Consider the following 21,785-nt stretch of genomic DNA (forward strand, 5'->3'; position numbering starts at 1 on the left):
CGATGTAACGGGTCGAGGTCTCGGGCTTCTTGGACTTATCGGCTGGCGGTCAGTTTGCAAAGGCTGCGTTGAGGTCCGGCATCGCTGACTCGACCAGCACGACCTTGCGTCTTTCTTCTTCGCCCGTCTCTGCTCGAGTTTGTCTCTTTCTTCCCAATTTGCGGAGGCAACTGCGCCATCCCTCTCACCAGCATTCGCCGCTACCCTCCGCTGCGGAGCGGGGTATCGGGTTGCCGGGGTTCGCCTCTGGTCAGCCGTGCGCCTCAGTCCTCTTCAGCGGCTTGGGCATGTTTTGTTTTCTTGTAACCGGAAAGGGCACAACGACTGCTCCGTGCTTCTGACCTTGTCGGCCCTCAAACCGTTCCTGGCGTTCCACTCCACCGGAGCCCACGAAGCACAGGTCGGCAGAAATAGAACTTAAAGGGACACTAAAGAGAAAACTGAAGTGAGCTTGCATCGATAGAATGCCAATTCCTGATTACAAAAAATCCACTCTTACTGAAAACAGAGCTGTTATAAGGTAGTAAAGAGGAAGAACAGAAATACAGGTATCGCCGCCACAGCCGAAACTCGCAACTACAAATCACGTGACGCGCTTGGGATCCCGGAGGCTGACAAATGCGAATTACGTTGCCCGCTTGAATGCTGTAGTATGTTTTTTTCTCGAATATGATAACACGCTTTTATCATACGTAAACGACAGCGAAAAGACAACGTAAACGTTGCAAGACAAATACAAAATATATACTTGGAGGCGCCACAGGCGCCCACTTCTGTTTCGGTTATGTTCCGGCTTAGGCACTTCGTGCGTGCTCGGATAGTTTCAAGTTTGGACCTAGAGCGCCTGAATTACGATCTTGGAGCAGCAGATGCGCCTGACTCGTTCACATTTGAGCATTCGGAGGCGGCGCGAGCGAGCGAGATCCGCTGCCGCCGACACGCTCCTTCGCTCACACTTCTGAGCCAGCATATCGCCGCCGTCGCCACTTCGACTGCGAGCTCCCATTAACCCTGACCTGGCCGCTCGACTGAAGCTATACGTACGGCACGAAAAGCATACATACGCTATGTGCCGAAGGAAAAACGCATTATCATTCAATTGTTCACTAAATAATGGCACATCTGTCCCACATACTGTGGCAACATGAGCTTCAACGTTCTATTTGCAGGCATCGTAAACAAAAGGGTTGCCGCTCATACCAAGGAGAGCGTCGATGTTATTCCAAATGTCCCCTATTGCATCCTTGCCTATTGCGCTGGTCGCCCGGCGGAAAAAAGGGGCTCGGATAAAAAGTAAAAACTAAAAATAACGAAGCACCACAAATACATTAAAAAAGGTAAAAAACAATTTGTAGAAAAAGAAAAAGCGCCACCACCAGCTGGTTCGAGCTCCCCACTGCTTGCTCCGTAACGTTCGGCGCTCATAGGAGGCCGGGAAATATTTCTGCATATTATGTCACGGCCGCATTTTTAATGAAACATGTTTCGAGGTGTACAGGCCATTGCAGCCGGTCAAAAAATTACAACTTCTTGACCATCGGAGCACGCCGCCTGCTCTTGCCTATGCGCACTATATTGTGCACTGGAACCATTTTAGCATGCGGAATTTCACAGCGCTGGCAAATTTAGGGGCACCGGCTCTTCGGTCACGCTCTGCTACCGTGAACGTAATTTTCGCTGAACACGGAGCTGTAGCACAAACCTTGAAGGAAAAAAGTGCGACGAGGCTTCAAAACTGGCAAGCGCAGCAGCGAGCACAAGATTTTGCTGGTAACTAAATCTTATTTGTATGTAAACATTTCGGGAAGCGTTGCGATGACCGAGGGCTCGGTTTGTTTATACACAGTGCAAGAAGGAGCGCAAAAGCTTGAGAAACATGTAAAGTATTGTGCATTACAAGCGCTTTATGGTTTTTTTTTTTTTTTTTTGTTTTTTTTTTTTTTTTGCTTCCTTTATGGGCCCATCGCTCGGTAAATTACTCTCTTCATCGTTTTATTTATTTCGGCTGTGGCCGTCATTGCGAGTACGCTGTTGCCATGTTGGCCCTTGAGGGATGCGACGCCGCGGGCCGCGCCGGCTCGCTAGCTATCACGGAGTCTCCACTTACGTCATAGTGTGCGTCACTCTACCCGACTACGCAGTCGGAGGAAACAGTTTGAATTCGACCGGCGGGAACAAGAAAAAACACCAACTTCTTATCGCAATATCTCAGCAATTATTCGATTTTTTGCTGCTGGATATGCAGTGACAGTGTCACCAAATGTAATTTATTAGATTTTAATAGCATCTTTGGGTGTCTTTAGTGTCCCTTAAAACGGGCACAACGATGTACAGAATCAGGCCTTCACAGTTTCACCTATTTCTCTCTTCGTTTTCATGAGAGATGAGAGTAAAGCATGAGAGTAAAGAGAAGGGAAGGATGACGGGAAAAAGAAATTAAAGTGCGGTGTTGAGTTTTGAGAGGTATGGCTGATAGAACGAGTCGTGGCATAGCGGAAGTGTAGTGAAGAAATATACGATTTGCGACTGTGTCGAAATGTGCATGTTCGCAAATAGTAGAACTGTGTGCATCACTATAAGAAAGTTGCCGAATGTATACAGGCTGCGTATTTGGTCAAATGAGCCTCTCTATCTCTCTTTCTCTTTTCCTTTCAGAAATTATTCGCATTGCAGCTGCGCGCGTCAGACTGCTTTTGTAATAGCATACCCTATTGCAAAAACCAGCGTCTCCCAGCGTCTTCCAGTGCGAAACCAGTAAGATTTTCGCGCTGGTTTTGCACCGGATCTGCTGGGCACGCTGGAGGTCTGCGATATTCACTGGAGCAGTAATTGGAAGACACTGGTACGATGGGAGAAAAACGCTGGGATTATCTTTTTGACGCTGGGTGTGTCGCTGGCATAGTTTACCGCTGGAGTAGTTTACCGAGCGATGGGTCCATGAGAGAAAAACAAAAACAACATACAGCGCTTGTAATGCATAATATTTTGCGCGTTTCTCAAGCTTTTGCGCTCCTTCTTGCTCTGCGTATAAAGCAGCCGAGCCCTCGGTCATCGCAATGCTTCCCGAAATGTTTACATGCAAATAAGGTTTAATTACACGCAAAGTAGTGTCGTCGCTGCTGCGCTTGCCGGTATTGAAGCTTGGTCGCACTTTTTTCCTGAAGGTTTGTACTAAAGCTCCGTGTTCAGTGAAAATTACGCCCACGGTAGCAGAGCACCACCGAAGAGCCGGCTTTGGTAAATTTGCCAGCGATGTCAAACTCCACATGTTAAAATGATTCCAGTGCACAAAATAGAGCGCATAGGCATCCAGAACATTAGTTGCAAGTCGTGAGAGCAGGCAGCAAGCTCCAATGATCAAGAAGTTGTAATTGTTAGAGCGGCACCAATGGCCTGTAGACTGCGAAACATGAAGTCCCAACCTTATAAATACGGTCATGACACAAAATGTAGAAATGTTTCGAAACGTTCCAGTTCTCGGCGTGTTTCTGTTGTACATCTCAGCAACGGCCGAGTGCATTGTAAATAGTCTGTGTACATAACCCTTTCTCTACATAACCACGTGCAATAAATACCATGTCAGAAAAAAAAAATCTCTCTTTCTTTTTTTTCTTTTCTGAAGCCACACTTTAACAGGCAAAACCTCTGCATGAAGTTTAAAGAAAAACGTTTTAGTAGAAGGCGAGATCGGCATTTTGCGCACCCTTTTTAACACATCATGCCCCATACAATTAGAATAGAGTGAACGATATAAGGGAGGCGGGAACAAAATAGATATCAATCTTTGTGTAATTTTTTCCGTGAAACAGAGAATAAGTACTCATAAAAGAAGCGAACTGCCAGAAAGCGCACTGAATCGTAAACTTCTTTCATAAAACCAAATAATAAGGGCCGATCGGTAAAATTGGAAGAGACCACTAAGTTTGGGAGAAGGTTCACAAGGTTAGTTTGCAGGGATGCTCTGGTAATTAGATGGGAGCTATATTACAGAAAAAGAAGAAACGAGCACCTAACTGTCTGACAGAGAGATGTGTCAAACCTAGTCCGCCAGCAGAAACAGGCCTGAATAAGTTATCGCGCCGCATAGGCTCAAAACTGGACGACCCTATGAACGTCGCAAACGTCCGGTGAAAACTGTGGATGTAATTCCTCGCGCAATGGAGTACCTGTGAAACATAGGTTTTGTAGCCAGAAACATATTACATGCCTGTGCTCGGCCAAAAATTGATAGGAGGTGCGGAATAAAAGTCCGAGCATAGTTTTCGTTTCTTCTGTGCTAGGTGTCACTTTTTCTTTTTTTTTTTTTTACTTTTTAGTATTTTTTTAATGATCCTAACTTGCTTCGTTACTTCTTACCATTTAATTTTTATCCCAGGCCTTTTTTTCTCCGGGCGAACAGTGCCGCCAATGCGGAGCGTGCCAGTATGCCACGTCCCAGTGCGCCCAGTTTCCAACGTCATACTGGGACCATAATCAGGTATGGCGCTGGGGCCTAGTGGCACTGGTTTTTGCAATAGTGTATTGTCCCGCATTCGACGCTTGGGTATTCGAATCACATTGAGAACTGTACGCTGCATCTCGCCCTTGTTTACCCGAACACTTGCGTTTCATTAGCTGGACAGCGCCGAGCTAGCGCCTGGAGCAGAGATGTATAGCACTTGCGTGCCAAATGCGGGCGACGTAACAGTGTCTCTATTAAAGGGAAGCTGCACCGGTTTTAGAATTTGATGCGCTTCAGAGGGTCGAATCTGCAGGGTTTGTATGTTAAGTATACGAAATATTTTGGCTTTAGCTTTTGAAATAGTGACGTAATCATCGATTAAAGTTGCTACCACGTTCAGGCTTCTCCGCAGTGCACAGCGCTGGAGGGGGGGGATGTCAGTAGCAGACGACAGGAGTACGAAAGGCGGTAGTGACGTCAAGGACGGCGTCTACCTCTCTTCCGCTTCTATTGCCCGAGCAGGCCGTGCACCACCTGTCGCTTGCAGGCTACGCAGTGCAACTTTTTTCTTGTCTCGCGCTTGTTTTCTTCTTGCGAACGTTACCGCAAGCTTTTTCAGTGCATCTTGCACCGTTCTTCAAGAAAAGAACATGCATGCCGTGGTTCTGCGCAGCCTATGGCTGCACGAACACTGGCGGCCGAGAGGATGTCGCGTTTCATAAATTCCCAAAGGAGCGCAAGCTATCGGCGCAATGGGTTGCCGCGGTCAAGAGGAAGGATTTCACGCCTACAAAATCGTCGGTGATCTGCTCAGATCATTTTCGCGACAGTGACTATCACCAAAACTTGTCGTTGATGCGATCTTTTGGGATACCGATCAAATCTGCGCAATTGAAAACCGGTGCTGTGCCTTCTGTCTTCGCACACAAGAGCACCTCTCCGCCGCCAAGAGCTGCTTTCGCAAAAAGAAGAAAACTCGAAGTAAGAGGTCCAATACATAATATTGCTCTTCTGTTCTGTTTACGTTTTTGTTCTGTGGGGCAGATGGGTGGCCGGGCAGATGAAGGCACAGGTGAAAGTAAAACTATTCAGCATTGGCGCCCGCTGACGCGGCTGGAAAACTGTGAGAAGTAATGTCAGAGAGTAGGACTTTTTTTATTTTGGAGAGAGTGGGATGTGAGGAGCGCAATACCTTCTCCACACGCTCATGCATAGCCAGGAACCCCAACGCCGCACCCAGTGCACGAAGCGCGCGCCGTGGTTCGTAACTTGAACCAGGAGAACTCGAACGACCGCGCTAGCCGCGCGCGTCGGACTGGGGCGCGTTATATATCTCTGTCAGTGGAACAAGGACACACGCTAGACTTTCAAATGAATTTTACTCCGAAGAGGATGCGTTTATGCATTTTTTTTTATCTTCCTTGGTTGCACCTGGATAAAGATAAAAAAATGCGTATAAACTCGTTCTTTCCGGAGTAAAATTCAGTCGCAAGTCTATAGTGTGTGTCTTGTCTGTGGTCATCTTTCTTTTGAACTACCCACTGTCAGGCGCATTTCAACAACTATCGCAATTAAGAAAAGAAATCGGGGCAGCTTGATGTCTGTGGTCGAAGTCGCGATGTTAGGCGCAGCTAAATGAAGTGCGCTAAACTCGCGACATGGCAGCGCGTGACTGCCGATAGCTGTCCTAGCTTTTCGGTATTTTTACCGGTGTTCTAATTGGGATTACGCGCGCGCAGCAAGGCAGTGGCCTGGCTTCTCGTCGATACCGCGCTCCCGCGTTAATTTGCTAAATCCCGCCAGAATAAAATGTATACGTACTCGAGGTTGCGGGAGCTGAGAGCATGACTTTTGCTGCTCTTGCTGACATATAAATGACTAAATTCACGCAACAAAACTGGGGCGACAGCTCGCCTGGATGAATTCATTTGTTTACAATCGGCACATCAAGCGCATGACGTGACACTGCTTCGTTCGAGTCAGGCAGGAGATTTAGGGCACGAGTAACGCAGATATGTTCAATTGAGAGCGGATCACAGGCGCATACAGCAGTGCGGCGCAGCGGTACGTACCGGTGTGAATTTCCCATGCGGGAAAAGGTTAGCGCTGTCTCCTCGCTCGTCATGTCGCCGCTGCCTCCAGTGTCACCTTGTTCCGAAGCCACCGCTGGTTCTAACAAGTACGGCTCAATATCATATTGCCCTGAGCAGCGTGATCGTTGCATGTTCAGCGGCATACATCCACAGAAAAGCACGTGCGTGCATGTACAATCGCTTGGACCGCCGCTACCACTGAATGGCATGCCGTCATTGACGTCATGGCGCGCTTGACCAATCAGAGGCAAGAGCGCCACTTTCAAAACGCTCCACGGCGTTGGTGCACGTTTTTCTGATTAAAAAGCAGTTTGCGGTCACTTATGACTACATTTAACATCGTATTCGTGTTCAGGGGGTCGTAAACTATATATCTGTATTCCGAACTCTTTTTTTAAAAAAAGTGATGCAGCTGCCCTTTAACGAGACCCGACAGCGGCGGATTGTAAGGGACACACCGGAGCAGGTGGTGGAGATAAAGCCCGGTGGAGAGGGGTACAAAACGAGGAGCAGCGGAAGCAAGAAAAGGCAACAAAGGGCGACTGGGGTTGGCTTCAGGCGGGATGGATTCGGCGCGGTGCGGACTCGGTGAGAGACAGGAGAGCTGGGGGTCAGGCTGCCTATGGGTGCCCCTCTCCTCCGCTCTCCCTGCTGGCGCAGGTCTCCCCTTTTCTATTGTACTGCGGGGAATTAAGTCATCCGGCGGGGGAGCGGCCCGGGTTTTCTGGAGTGGGTCGCTTGGGTCGGCGTCGTGGTGGTGGAAGGCTGCATAATTGAGCGCGAAGCCCGGCGCCCTCCTTCCCCGTTTCGTTATGCCGCCTCTCTTACCGTCCGTCGTCGTCTGCTGTGGTTTCTCTCAACATTCTCTGCTTCTGTCTCCCTCATCGTGATACTCGGTCGCTGGCTCCGCTCCCCTGCCTTGGAGCGCCTGCTGTGTGGGTCGAAGCGAGTAGTCGTGCATGGATTCGTCTCGCGATTCGAACGCTACCGCGGTCCTTTGCTGTAGCATGCGCTCTCTCGGCGAGGTGCTCCGGCGATTCCCCTTCTTGCATCGCGTGGGCGACGCTTTTGTGTTCCTGCGGCTTTGGGTGACACTTCCCCCCCCCCCCTGTCTCTCAGAGTGCATTCGTGTTCCGTGCCGCCTTCGGTCTCTGATATCCTGGAGTGCTCTTCCTAATGCCCTCTCCTCATCAGCCTCTTTCTCCGCTCTCCGCATGCAAATGTACGCAACCTCAACGCACGCAGAGGGCAGGCGTGTATACATTCGTGTGCTGATTTTTGTTCGGTTTACGTGTGTCCTTTTCTCTTTCGATTTTTTTTTTTTTTTTTTTTTTACTTTTCTTCCGCGGTTACATTTCCTTATAGAATAAAAGGGCAGCAGCAGCAGGCAGCGTGTGCTCGGGGGTGATTGTGTGCACGGAGAAGGCCGGAGGTAATGGGTGATTTGCTGGCCGGGCGTATGACTGGAGCGAGGGCTTTTAACGACGTCGTAATTTAGACTGAGCTTCCACCTTTCGGGGTCCTTCCTGCTTGCAGGACAGGCCCTTTCCTTTTTTTTTTTCGTTTTTTCTTCTTCGCTCTGCCTCTCGTTATACGCGTATTCGCTCGAAACCAGATCGGTAAAAGCACAAGGCAAAGTCATGTGTGCATAGTGAAACATAGCACCTTTTCGAGCCTTCGCTTCTGGGGGCACGCGCCTCTGCCCGAACCTGAAGAGGCAGAAAAATAAATTAGAGATGTGTGGCACACACTCGTCAAAAACAGTACGCGGTGTTTGTTTCCTGTCTTTTATTTTTTTTTTTTTCGGCTATTCTTATCGTTTTGTATGCGAGGATCAGATTGTCGCGCCCCTATGGGACTCTAGGATTGTCACTGTCTTTAAAATGTGGTTTAAGCTACTGATGTTTCTACAGGTATACTGCCCCTTTGTTCTCACCTGTGTAGGCGAGTGATAAAATTCCAATTAAGAAAGGTATTAGGCAAGGAGACATGTTTTCCCCAGTGCTTACAGCTTGCTAAGAGAGTGTATTCAAAGGCATGGAATGGGAGCAGTTAGGCATCACGGTCGGTGGAGCAATCTGCGTAATCTGGAGTGTAATAATGGATTAATCTCAGTAATCTGCGATTCGCTGATAACATTCCCTTGTTAAGTAACTCAGGGGACCAACTGAAAGTAATGGTAAACGATCTACACAGGACAAGCAGAAAGGTATATAGGCCTAAAGACTAATATGCAGAAGACTGAGGTAATGCTGAACAGTCTGGGAAAGGAACAGCAATTTAATATAGGTAGGGAAGCGTTGGCAGTGGTAGGCGAATAGGTCTACTTACGACAGGTAGTGACCACAGATCCGGACTACGAAAGGGGAATAACTAGGAGAATAAGGTTGGGATAGAGGGAATTTGGAAGTTACTCAAATATGATTAGCAGCTTACCGGTATCATTCAAGAGGAAAGTATACAACAGTTGCATCCTGCCGGTACTTACCTATGGGGCTGAAACATGGAGGTTAACGAAAAGGGTTGTACTTGAGATAAGGATAACGCAGAGGGCCATGGAACAGAAAATGATAAGTGTAACGTTAAGAGATAGGAAGCATGTAGAGAGCGTCAGAGAAATAACTCAAGATACTGACATTCTAGTGGAAATTAATGAGAAGAAATAGACATGTAATTCGAAGGGAGGATAACCGATGCTATTGGATTCCAAGGAAAGGTAAGCGTAGCAGGGGGCAGCAGAAAATTAGGTGTGTGGATGAGATTAAGGAATTCGCCGGGGGTCAAGTGAATGCAGCGCATAGGACCGGGTTAATTGGAGGAATAGGGGGAAGGCCTTCGCCCTGCAGTGGGTATAGTCCGGCTGATGATGAAGTGTAGGCGAGCGTAATGCTGCGTAATTAGGAAGTGTATTTCGCTGTCGATGCCTCGTATACGTCCACATGAGCGTATTCTTTGTACTGTTACGCCTCGCATGGGAAGATCAGGCTTTTCGGCGTCAAAACTTTCGGACCTGGCGTCCGGCTCGTCGGCGTCCACCGGCCAGATGCCGGTGGGTCGATGTCTCGGTCACGGCAATCTCTCCGCTAATTAAGTGGCCGGACGAGCTCCACGGACGCGCGTGCGCGATCGGCAACGTAGTTTCAATCGGCGCACGCGGGCTCCGTAGTTTTCCTCACGCCGGTGCTTCTCCTTGCACAACTCTCTTCCTCTGGGGAGCCATCAGTGATCGTTATCTTCGGGTTATCGTTGGACGATGGAGGCAAAGAAGGGGGTGGCGATATGCGCATACATAGTGCGCCTGCCTTAGCGTGACGACCGCGAGCACGCGCACGTGCGTGCGTCGTCGCGGTGATCTCCTGCGAACAGAGAGGAGGATTGAATGTTTTGTGGGCGCACGTGATTGAAGTTTGTCCCCCCTTTCGTGCTTCTCTCTGTCTCGCTCTCCCGGTTGCTCCCACCCCTTTCCGCGCTGGCGTCCGCGCGTTGGAGCGCTCGAGTAGGTCATTAATCGGGCGCTAATTGCTTTTCGACCTGGTTTACGCCGCCGCGATGGAGCACCGATGGTTGGCGTCGCAGCGCCGCGATTCTTGAAAGGCCGGACACCTACTCGCTTCTTTATTACTGCGCGCTCGTTGCTCGCGAACCTTTATCTCTTCCCTGGAAGGCCGATGCTGAAGCATGGCCGCCCGCCGGAGCAGTTGCTCTCTGCGTAGATTGATCGGACTTTTCTTGATCGCTCTCTTGCCTCTTGTGAGCCAAGTCTTTTCCGCTTTGCATTGGCGGGGGCTACCTTTATCGTCTTGAATTAATGTGCGTGTTTCTGGTGTCCTCCGTGAGGCGTTATAGTCTTGGCAGATAAGTGGTCTTTGCACGCGGTCAGGTGGTGGCAGTGCTGGTATGTTTGCATTCAGAGTTTATATATGCGAGTAAATATGGCATGCACGCACGAACCCTGCCAACTCGCTCTTTTATAACCCTTCCGAAACTATAGTAGGCAGTTACCGGACAACGCCATCCCCATATCTATTCAACCTGCCCCCATACTCCCATCTTCTATGTTATTGTTAATAATCACTTCTGTCCGCAATTTGGTTAGATTTCTATAGGTCAGCATGCAGGCATTGCACCTTTGGTGGCCAGAGTTTACATTTGTTAAATTCGTCGAGAACGTGCGGTGAATAAAGCTATTCTGTTTGAATTCTATTTTCGCTGGTATACTGAATGGGCCTGGGTGATCAAATACATATATTTTTCATTTAGGAACGCTGCGTTTTATATGGGCGCACGAAGGTCAACTTTCAGTGATCTGCAGATTTATTCTAAACTGTAAAGAAACGCGTATAATAGATGTCATGTCGGCATACCGCATCGCTTAGCATGTATACACTAGGGGCATGCCAATCACACTTTATGCGGCGAATGCTTTGGGGCCGAATTTATCTTCAACGCCAATATCTATACGTCTCGCCCGCATCAGTTTCAGCGACCACCGTCACTCATGTGACATGTGCGCCCGGCACTCAGATCGCTCACGTATTCTGCGCTCGACTCTTCCTCACACACAAAGTATACCTACGATGATTGACACCGGTCTGGGCTAATATTTAAGTACTTCCGTTGACAGGCAGCTCTACGCGCTTGAGTCTTTGGAAAGGCGGCGTATTCAATTTATGTTTTTGTTTTTCATCTCTGTGAGCGTCGTGGCCTTTGGGCGCGTCACAAAACGACGGATCGGCGGCGGCGCGTTCATTCCGAGGCTGTCGCCCGCGAGTCCCGCTCGCCGGTGCTCGCGCAACTCGTTGTTGGTGTGAGCATAAAGTCCATACCGCCACGAAGGCTAAACTTAGCCCCTTTGCGATGCCTCCGCGCGGGGCCTCTCACCTCTCCTGCTTCGCTCTAGCTCTGTTTTCGTTGCTCGCCCTCTGGAGTTGTCTTTTTTATTTTCTTTCTTCGCTTCTCGAGTCTGTATCCCTTTTTTGTAGTTGTTTTATCTTGCGGCGCGTTGCTTTCCTCTTCAGCTGCTTCAGTGTGTTGTCTACAGACTGCTTCCCACGGCTGCACTACGCGCGGTCAGTGTCCGACGCCTATGAAGTTGCGAATTGTTCTGCGGGCGAGCGGTGCACTCTCTTTCACAAAGTAAAACACTCTGAGACGCCGCAGGAATATTCCTATATAGCTCGCAATTTGAAACAATGTTGAAAAAAATACAGTGGCAGAAAAAAAAGTTATAATATTAATAAAATTTGCTGCTAACAAGAGTCTTGATTGGAGCTCCTGTTTTGATGCCGTGACGCGTTATACGGCAGGGTGGTTGAGGCTCGGTGGTGCATCGAGAGCAAGGCGACGCGAACGGCGGGAATGAAAGAGAATAGGTGCGCGTTATAATAAAGCCGCGGCACTCATGCAACAACAGCGCCCACTGGCGACGACGTTGTGGCTGTCGGCGATGACGAATCAGGACATTTCCTGCGGTCGTCCAAACAGCCATTCTCCGATGTCGCGCCGGCGACACACAGGGCCATCATCAGCCGTCTCCCGATGGCCGTAGAAGGCGCTCGAGCGGACGCGTCGCACAATGGCCTCTTCCTTTTTCCCCTGGTCTTTTGGGTCGTGCTGCTTCGCGTAGGAAGCGAGACGCGCGGTGCGTCGGCACCAGCTCTTTACCGAAGTGTATGCAGTAGTGCCGGGGAGGGAGCCATCGGATATGAGCATCCGCCCAGGAACGGGATCCCACCGGAGCCCCTGTTGCCCTTCTTCACCTCCCTCTCTCTCCCTATATACCCGCCCACCTCTTTTTAGGCTTCAGGAAGGCATTAGGGACGCCGCTGGGAAGGGAGCACACAAAATGTGTTCGTGCGTTCCCTCCCCCACCTCCACGCCGCTTCAACGAGAAGAGCTATATGATGATGTTCTTCTTTTCATTCCCTTGTCTTTCACGGGCAATGCCGCCGCAAGCCGCGTGATGTATCGGCCGGCGCGCGTTACACGCGGGATCCCCCTCCGTCCGTGTCGCTTCTTCCTAACTGTTGCTTTCGCGTCTTTGTGGCGGCGTCCGGGATCTATCTGTTCTGCCCTGACTGTTGCGGCGGCTCATACGTCCTGCGCCTCTGTCTCTCTGTCGGGGCCGGTCCCGGATCCCTCCTTTTGTCGGAACTGCAGCTTCTTTGTCTTGCTCTGGGCCTCTGGCTCGCGGCGGCCCCTTGAATATGGCGTTTGAATGCGAAGAAAAATGACCGGCAGTCGCTCGCGCGGTCGCCGGACTGACGCGCACGCTCGTCGAGTCCGGAGGGAGCTCAGCCGGCTGTCGACTCGTCTCCCTTTCTGTTTTTCGCGGAGCTCGGGAACGGCGGCGGAAGTGGCCGACGTATGTATCAATGGACCGCGGCGGAACAACATTTCGATGTTGTGTCACGCTCTAGGCGCCTCTATTCACTGCTCAAGATTAGTTGGGTTAGCGATTGAAATTGCCACTCTTTTGTGCTTTCTGTTCTAGCGTTGCCTGTCGTTAATTTCGGACCGTTTTCCACATCGCGCCGCTCTTCGTTCCAGCCTGTTTTGTTATCCTCCTTTATCTCCTCTCTTTATAATTATTTTTTTTTCGATCATGGGCTATAGCGTTGTGTTGGCTGTCGGAAGTTGAGCACGGTGGCCAGCGAGTTTTATTTATTTTGTAGTACCATCACGGTCTTCTTCGACGTACTTGTGGCGCCATCTCTTTACCAGCCTGGAAATTGACTTTTCTTTTTCGACGGGCAAGCGCGCACGACCTCATTTTTCGGCTTGCATTTGCGACGTGCAGGCCACGCTGAAAGCAGCTTGTTCTGTAGGGTACGCATTCGTACCTATAGCAGATCGTTGAGGTTGAGGCTGATATATTCACAATAAGTGGGAGGAATAGGGGAAGTCAGCTAGCGTGCCGCAGGCCGTGGAGACTTTTGGCAACGCCGGCCCATTCGACGGCCTTGAACTGAATGCCAGGGAGAAAGCATGTCTGCCGTCATGCCGACACGAGAGTTTCTGACTACCCGAATCGGCTGTGTCCGAAGCTTTTGGTTCGAATGCTTGGCAATGAAAGACCGTTTTATCATGGGCGCTGCCATTTTGTGTATGTGGCGCCATCTAGCGGCCGAGTTGTGAACAACCGCCATGCTGGTATGTGGGGTCCCATCCGCGGAACAGGCGACAAGTAGCGCAAATCGGCATTTTGGAGCTTTCGCATGCAATGTTTTGCTTTCTGAAAGTACCTAGCTGAAAGAAGAAAAAACATTCAGTAACAACGAAGCTATTCGGTCAGAAATGACAAAAAATTATGCTCCTGATCAGGCCGGCTTAAGGCTACAAGCCTGATTACAAGGAGTGTGTAACTTTCATGTGGCACAGAGAGGCGGCGGCGCACCACTGGCCGCGAGGGCAGCTTTCGATCTACTTTTTATTCTTAAATGATTTCTAGAGACGGCTTACCGTAACAATTTGAGGAAAGAAAGCAAGCTAATGTAGCCGTTTTATGTCACGTTTAGGAGCAATGCTAATCGCGCATCATTTGTTGGGTCAACCGATCATTCATATACTCTTTACTGCTTGAGCGGCTACTGCGGAAGTTCCCACACCTCCACTGGGGTTCTATTCTTAAGTATCCATTATCAATTTCGGATACATTTAATCTACCCTGGCTACTTTTGTTGGGTGACAGTCAGGCGGGGTGTTCAAGCGTCCACTACCAGGCAATCGGATTTCAGCATTGCCTACATGACTCAACCGCCTGTTTGCCGGTATGTGCGGGGAGTGGCGATGACTTGTGAATATCGGGAGCTGCTATCCTACAATTTCTCTGACTGGGCGTTAGTTGCGTTTTTCTGACGATGCCGTCATGCTGACATCCAAATACAAGATAAAATGGACAATTTGATACCTATTTAATAGTGACCTTAAATTATGTCCCATAATGACCTCATCGAAAGTCGCTTTTGTCAACAATTATATAGTCCATTTTTCGTCGCAAGGTTTTCTTACTGCAAGCAATCACAGCTATTCCTATGATCATATTCCCCTTTATTATCAGACCCCGCCGGGGTGGCGCAGTGGTTACGGCGCTCGACTACTGTTCCCAAGGACACGGGATCGAATCCCGGCCTCGGCGGCCGCTTTTCGATGGAGGCGAAAAGCAAGGCGCCCATGTGGTGTGCGATGTCAGTGCACGTTAAAGAACCCCAGGTGGTCGAAATTTCGGGAGTCCTCCACTACGGCGTCTCTCATAGCCTGAGTCGCTTCGGGACGTTAAACCCCAGAAACCAAACCAAACCTTTATTATCGGCAGCAAAACCTTACGAGATGCGTGTTTTCAAAAAAAAAAAAAAAACATATATTGTAGCCCTGTTTCACTAAATAAATTGACAACCAATTTATTAGTATATCGTTGTCTTCAATTGGGACATGTTCTTTCATACTTGCATCAACCTCAGGTGACTGAATCAAAATAGTTCTTCTTTACCTGCAGCAGCTCGTAAATATTTGCCGAAGGAATATCATCCGCTTGTTGCCCAAAGACTGCCGTTGTTGCACGGGTATTCAGTTTTTCCGGCCCGTACTCGACAAACACAGTGTTCGGAACTCGCACGAAAGGCTGCCAAAGCTAAACATTTCCGGTTGAGGCTTGAAATTCAGAAGCTGCTCGTCTTAACCCAATTGAGTGAGTTGCAAGTGGAACAGTGTAGAGCGACACACGCGCATACCACCGCTGTTAATCTTTTATCTTCTGTTAATCATCTCCTTTTGGTTGTTAATTTTTTTTGTTAATGCAAACAACTGAGTAAAAAAAAAAAGATTGTGCTAACCGCGGCAGCTCTTAGCAGTTAAACTGCGGCCGGCGGAAATGAAACGATCAGGGAAATGAAGGAAAGAAAGGGACGAAAGAAGAAAGAACCAGGGAAAGAAAGCACATCGCTCACATCAGCTAATCGGCTTAGATACTTTGCGGCTATTCAAGACACTCTGTGTGCAAAAGACTGCAACGTGTGCCCTTTCTCAGTAGAATGCCTTGCCGCCCCCGCTGCTATCCGCGCGTCCCCACATACCAGACAGGAGGAGCCGCGCAGCGCGTTCCGGTTCGAGGCTATTTTCCTCCTCGCCGCGAAAACGGTCTATACCGAACAACATTTTCGTCCATGGGTGGTCGTCGCAAGCGGTCGCGTGATTAGCATGTCTGTAGATGTGTGTAAAACAAGGACCAGTGGTCGATTTGAAGTTGGATCAATATGAACGTATTTTTGCTGTTTCTATACTCCGCGCGGCTCATGTTGGTTTGGTTTGGTTTGCGGGGTTTAACGTCCCAAAGCGACTCAGGCTATGGGAGACGCTGTAGTGGACGACTCCGGAAATTTCAACGACCGCCTGGGGACATCGCACAGCACACGGGCACCTTGCTTTTCGCCTCCATCGAAAAGCAGCCACCGAGGTCGGGATTCGATCCCGCGTCCTTGGGAACAGTAGTCGAGCGCCGTAACCCCTGCGCCACCTCGGTGGGCCTCATGTTTTATACGAGGAGTTTGCTCCTATAACTTTTTTTTTTTTCATCCCTTCTGCAAAATGTTAAGGGGGTTTCACTGTGTAAACCTTCAATACAGGATCATGTCAACCTTTAAGATGCAGATGCCTTACATAGGTTCGAAGGTGCCAGTATTTTTGGATCTATTAATTAGCTCTGCGCTGATGACCTCAGCAAAATTTTTTCACATCACGGAAGATCCTCAATTATTTATACTTGAAGCGTACACCGATGACTACGCAAGCCGGCTTGTGCCCCGTTTAGAAGTCGATATTTATTCCGCGTATTGAGATATGATAACCTTGTATATACTAATTTTTATTTCTGTTATGAGAGAATGGTAACCACAAGGGCAAGCTTTCGTATACCATTCCAGCATCCTTTTTTTATAGGCACTGATGCTCGCATGTCTTTCGGCCATACATTGCCGGTTAGCATACATATCTTTGAGACCGCCTTAAAAAGACTTTGCCCAGGCTTTATATAGAGAGGGGAAGGACTCGATATTTACGCGAGAATGTCTGCGAGGAGCACCGTTTTTCTGCCCTTTGTCATATACACTGTATGCGTTTGTGATACTTTGCCCGAAAAGCTTATCGCCAGCTTAGAGATGACGCACTTGTCAATCTCAGAGTAGTAGTAGTAAGTGGTTTTATTTTTATTATAGCATAAAATAAAAATACTAAAGGAAGGAAAAGATTTTTGCCTGCTCCGGTATCTGCTATCGAAATGAACTGAAGCACCTGAACTGCATGGGCGGCGGAAATAAAGGGATAGCGAGGAGACAGGTAGGAGAAATCAAAGAGAAAGGACAGTACAGGTTAAAAGGTAAAGAAGTATAATACAATATTGTACATATCTCAGAGAGAAGTTTTCGGAGCTTTCAGAAAAGCACGTGAAGGACGTTGTGCCGCACACCTCAAATGATGCATAGGAATTTGCATCATCAACTTTTGCCGGAGTGTTGGCGTCTTCTTTTCTTTCGGATATGTCAGCGGGCGTTGATTTGTTCCCGGTAGTTATTTTATTCCTCAGATTGCATACGCATCAAGAGCCAAGGATGTTCTGAATGACTCCATGTGGAGTTCCGCAACACCGTCCAGTCTCTGCGCTGAGTCGCTCTGTCGTCTCGGGCGGCTGAGGAGGAAGTACACCTGTATATCTCGGTCCCCGCATTTGCGCTCATTCACATTAGGTTTTTTCTTTTCTCTCTTCTTTAACCGGAATGTTTTTCGTTTATCGCTGCTTCCAGCAGAGCGCGCTCATAAGTGCATTAGCATAATCTGCATAATGGGCGGAGTGCAAATACTTTGTTGGCGCCTCTTATCCCGCTGTGGGACCATTCTGCTTTATTAAGGGAGAAACCGCTAGCGCAGCAGATTAAACGCGGGGAATGAAGAGAGAGAAGCAAAGAAAGAAAGAAATCATGAGCAGCTCTGCGGTTGGCTGCAAATTAAAGCGGAGAGTCAACACTCCACGTTTTAGCAATGTGTGATTCTTCCTATCCGGCTCTGAATATGCATTTCGCGTTCGGCGCCATAGTAATAGGCTGCCGCACGTCCTTTTGATTCAAATGGCAGCGACGTATACCATCAGATTTCGGCGCAAGAAAAAAAAGAAAACGATAAATTTGGCCGTTTTTATCGTTAGTGGGTCCTTGTGTGTGTCACTTGGCGCGAGCCAATACAACCGCTTTTGAGAGAGTAAAATTGTCCGAGCGTGTAACAACTTCCGCGATTCCATTAGCACGTTCTTATCAGGCCGGGCTGAAACCGCTATTGCATTTCTCTGGCACATGCCTGCACCGGGAGAGAGGGGAAAAGTCGGAGACACAGAGTCGTCCGCAAAGGAAGGGACGGCTCTAATTTTGTTTACGATGCCAATTCAATCGAGAAATTTCCAATCGTTCTGCACGGACCGCCAATCGCGGAGCCGAGATTATATCCGCACCTCGACGATGCGGCCGGAGCCGTGCAAACAGGAAAGCGCGAGCGCTGCTTCGCTATTCACCTGCCGACGATATAACGGGATGGCACTTCGTAGCGCGCACCTTGGTGCAAAAAGTCTGAAGAGGAGGCAGAAGAGGTTGGCGGCAGGCGAGAGCTCTGTGAGGATGCGTTTCAGCGCCGGCACACGAGGTGGCCCCCGTCGTCTTCTGTCACTCGAGCCTCATCATCTTCTCTCTTCTGAGCGGCGTGCTTTCTTTGATTTCGACACCGGGATGAGGGCGGCGTGAAGGAAGGCTCTTCTCACTCGCATCGCCGTGGACGCACCTCTGTCGTCGTTGGCGCAGCGCGTTTACTTTGCGTTTCTTTTTCTTCGTATCTGTTCAGGCGAACCCATCGGGTCATTATGGTTGTTGGAAAGGCAGGAAGAAAGAGGGACCTGGAACTGGCTAGCGCTGTACGGAGGACTGGGATGAGGGGGTGTAAGTTGCAGTTTGACGTTGCCTATACTGTACATCCGCTGCTCTGTGTGCCTGCCTGCTAATCAGCTTCGCGCTTCTTGGCGTTCTTCTCTCGCGTTACCCGCTTAGCTTTGTTTTCGCTTTGCGTTTCCGGTTCCCGCTCAATGATGAGGAGGGGCGGCAGGTGGCGAGGGATTCATTCGACCGGTGGGCGCTTCCGTTAGAAAAAAAGAAAAAAGAAGAGAATAATACAAATGTTTCTCGGCGCAGCTGTGGGACGGCAACGGGAGGAGTCCTCCTCGTCGCCCTACGGCTCCATTCGTGACGGCGGCCGAGTATATATCGCACGAGTCGGCGCATCGCTTTGATCTCGCGGTCCCATCGTCGCGCTGTGCTGCGCTGCGAAGAGAGGAGGCTTTACCGTGGATAAACAGAGCCAGATTGTCTCATTATTGGCGCACCATTATGACACTATGCGCTCTCTATCTGTGTCCTCTGCGCTGGAAGAGCCTTCTATTCGTCCTCCGCTCCACCGTTATTTCCCCTCTTCTGCGAACAGAGTGCACGTTTTTTGCCGCTTTGCATGGACTGGTCCGAAGTTGCGGCTCGGTGCGGCTGTCTTGCCATTCGTAGCAGTTTTGAGCTTCTCTCTTTCCCTGTGTGCACAGGCGTCGGGAGGCCAGTGAATTGAAACCTGTTGTGCGCAGGGGACACATCACCGGCTTTTTAGCTCGGCCGCGCCTTTGTTCCGCTTCCTGCGGTGTTTGCACTTTCAATTGGAGCGCCCGCCGATTTCATTCATATACCGGCCTCAGTTTGCTTTAGCTCTTAACTATATTGCCATTTGAATTGCACGCTGATTTCTCTTCGCGCGTAATGCATGCTTAGGTTTTCTTCTGGTTTGCATCGCTCGATTCCGTGCGGGCCGTACCTTTTGCTTCGCAACTCTCGAGCTGGAAGGGGGCTGAAAAAGGCGCTGCTAGCGAGCCTGTACAGCATCTTAATGGCGCACTTTCATTTCATTAGCTATGGCGCCGCGTGCATGTTTTCGTTCCTCCCATATAACTGGCTAGCTCTGCCATTCCACTTATTCCTCACTGCGATACCTGCGTCCACATAGGAAGACAGCGGATGCTCGTTGGGAACAAATATTTTTTTTACCCCTGAGGTTTGTGGACTGGCCATCCTTAACGCGTGGCGCGTCTCTCGCGGGCTATGTCCCCAAATCATACACCCATTATCTCATGCACATGCAGCAAATAAATTAGAGGCAGCTCTGTCTTGCCAGCGTTCCTGTTCTCCTAGTCGCCCTCAGGCATTGGGCTGCAGTGACGAGCGCTGTCTTGCTCCTCGTGGATTCCACGAACGATCTCCAGGGAGAACTGCTCAGGGCCCCGCAGGAGCGTGTTCGGGCTCCGCGTGGCTTTTGGAAGGGCTCCAGTGAGTGCGCTCCTATTCCGGGAGCCCATTGTTGCGCGCCTGCCAAGCTCTGCAGCACGAACCTTTTGTCTTGAGCCTCCTCGCCATCCCTCCTCCACGGTGCCGTCGTCCTCGGCAAAGGCGGAGCCGGCGATGGGCCCGTGCGAGGCTCGTCTCAAACTGCGCCGCCGGTCACGCCTGGCCGCAGCAGCCGCCACGGGAGAGAGACACTTGCGCGGGAGCCAAGCGACAATGCTCCCCTCCCTCCCAAGTGCGCGCACTCTACACAATACTCCCCCCCCCCCCCCCCCCCCCCCCCCCGTTTCTCCCAACTCGCCTTCTATCTTTCCTTTTCGCGACGCTGCTGAGGTTCCACATCGCGAGGTCAGAGGTTCGACTCCAGGTTGGGCCAGGGTGGGACGCCACCGCCGCGTTGAAACAGTGGCGCCTGGGATAATGGGGCGGAACGTGAAAGCGTCAGCGTTAAGGACGTTCTGGTGAACGATGAAGACCACGGGTGGTCCAAAGTTCCAAGCGGCGTCTCACCCGTTCGTGCACAACAGGGCCCGGTTTCGCCGCGAACCTCAGAAGTGAACGCGCGGTGCGCTTACATCTTTGCCGACTGCGTATAACTGCATGTGCGTGTGCTCCTCCCTTATTGACAGCCATAGAGTGCTTAACATAATACCGGTCCTTGAAGTTAAAAACAACCCTTCATTAGTTAATTTTAGCTAATTAATCGTTTCATCACTAAAGTCTATCACGTACATAATGTCAGTATCGCTGAGCAATCCACCTGCACAGACTGCACCGGAGCATCTTTTGCACGGTCTCGCACGGTTTAAAATAACGATCTGTAAACCGCCTAAGAAAAGAAAGAAAGAAAACACCCGGTATAGGTGTACTGTCAATCACACGCGCGTTGTTCTGTTCATTCTCCTTGCTGCTTCCTCTGGCGGTTACAGGTTCTGAAGCTGTGTATTAAGCATCATGTTTGTGACTCTGGTCCTGCGTACGCAATTTTCATCCTATAGGTTTTAGTGAATACGTTTGTACACCTAAACTAATGCGTATAATGCAAGAACAAGCGGGAAAGACGCTATAATATACTCTTGCCTTTATACGACAAGAAAGTCGATTATTTTAGTTCCTTTCGTTCGCAAAGAATACGTGTCAGCACAGAAATGCCTCTTGCTAACAGTAGATGCGTTTTCTGGTGCATTTGAGTGCCGCGGCAGCTGCTGCTACTACAGTTGCTGTCGTTGTGGGCGCTGCAAACGGTACCTAACAATACGTATACTACCTGTAACGGCCAGAATTCTATCGTCAGCCAATTGAATATTTGCTAAGTTACCCCACAATTCGCTTAAACCGCGTGCTCTGCTTCTCTAAACATAATGAGAGAAACAGCTAGGTTTCCTGGAAGGTTGCAAACCATACGTTCTGCGTAATATAGCGCCTTGGTGAGCTCTGCGCCCTTTGGCAAAAACTTGTGATTACGACACTCATGAGCGGCCTGCTACTGCCTGTGAGGCTTTAAAACAACGTCGGATGACACTCACTCCGTATACGACTCCACCGTGTAAAGGCTTCATTCGTTTGGAGATGCGAAATTCAATAATATGCTGCTTCGGGAGTGTTTCACCAACCATAGCAGCAATGATCATGCATATCCCTGTGTGTCAGGCGTATATCCGCAGAGGTATTTGGGTGTTTGCAGCGCGATGAGCCTCGCCTGTATTGACGCGATGCTTGCTTCTGTGCTACGAAGTGCAGACGGGGTTCAACATATATCTCTGCGGCGCACCCTTTCTTTACAAGCGCTTACCAGCGTTTCTCTGCCTACACTGTAAAAAATCCACAGTTGTTTTTACGGTTGAAAAG

The 21,785-nt window shown here is 49.6% G+C and overlaps 1 protein-coding gene across 4 annotated transcripts in view; it reads left to right on the forward strand.

The window, feature by feature from the left end:
- The window catches only part of Sox102F (transcription factor Sox102F), a 1,035,502-nt gene that overhangs the window by 767,382 nt on the left and 246,335 nt on the right, over window positions 1-21,785 (forward strand). The window lies entirely within an intron of this gene.

Source organism: Amblyomma maculatum, chromosome 4 (assembly GCF_055883805.1).
Source record: "Amblyomma maculatum isolate TAMU_Amacu chromosome 4, ASM5588380v1, whole genome shotgun sequence".
Classification (NCBI taxonomy): Eukaryota; Metazoa; Arthropoda; class Arachnida; order Ixodida; family Ixodidae; genus Amblyomma; species Amblyomma maculatum.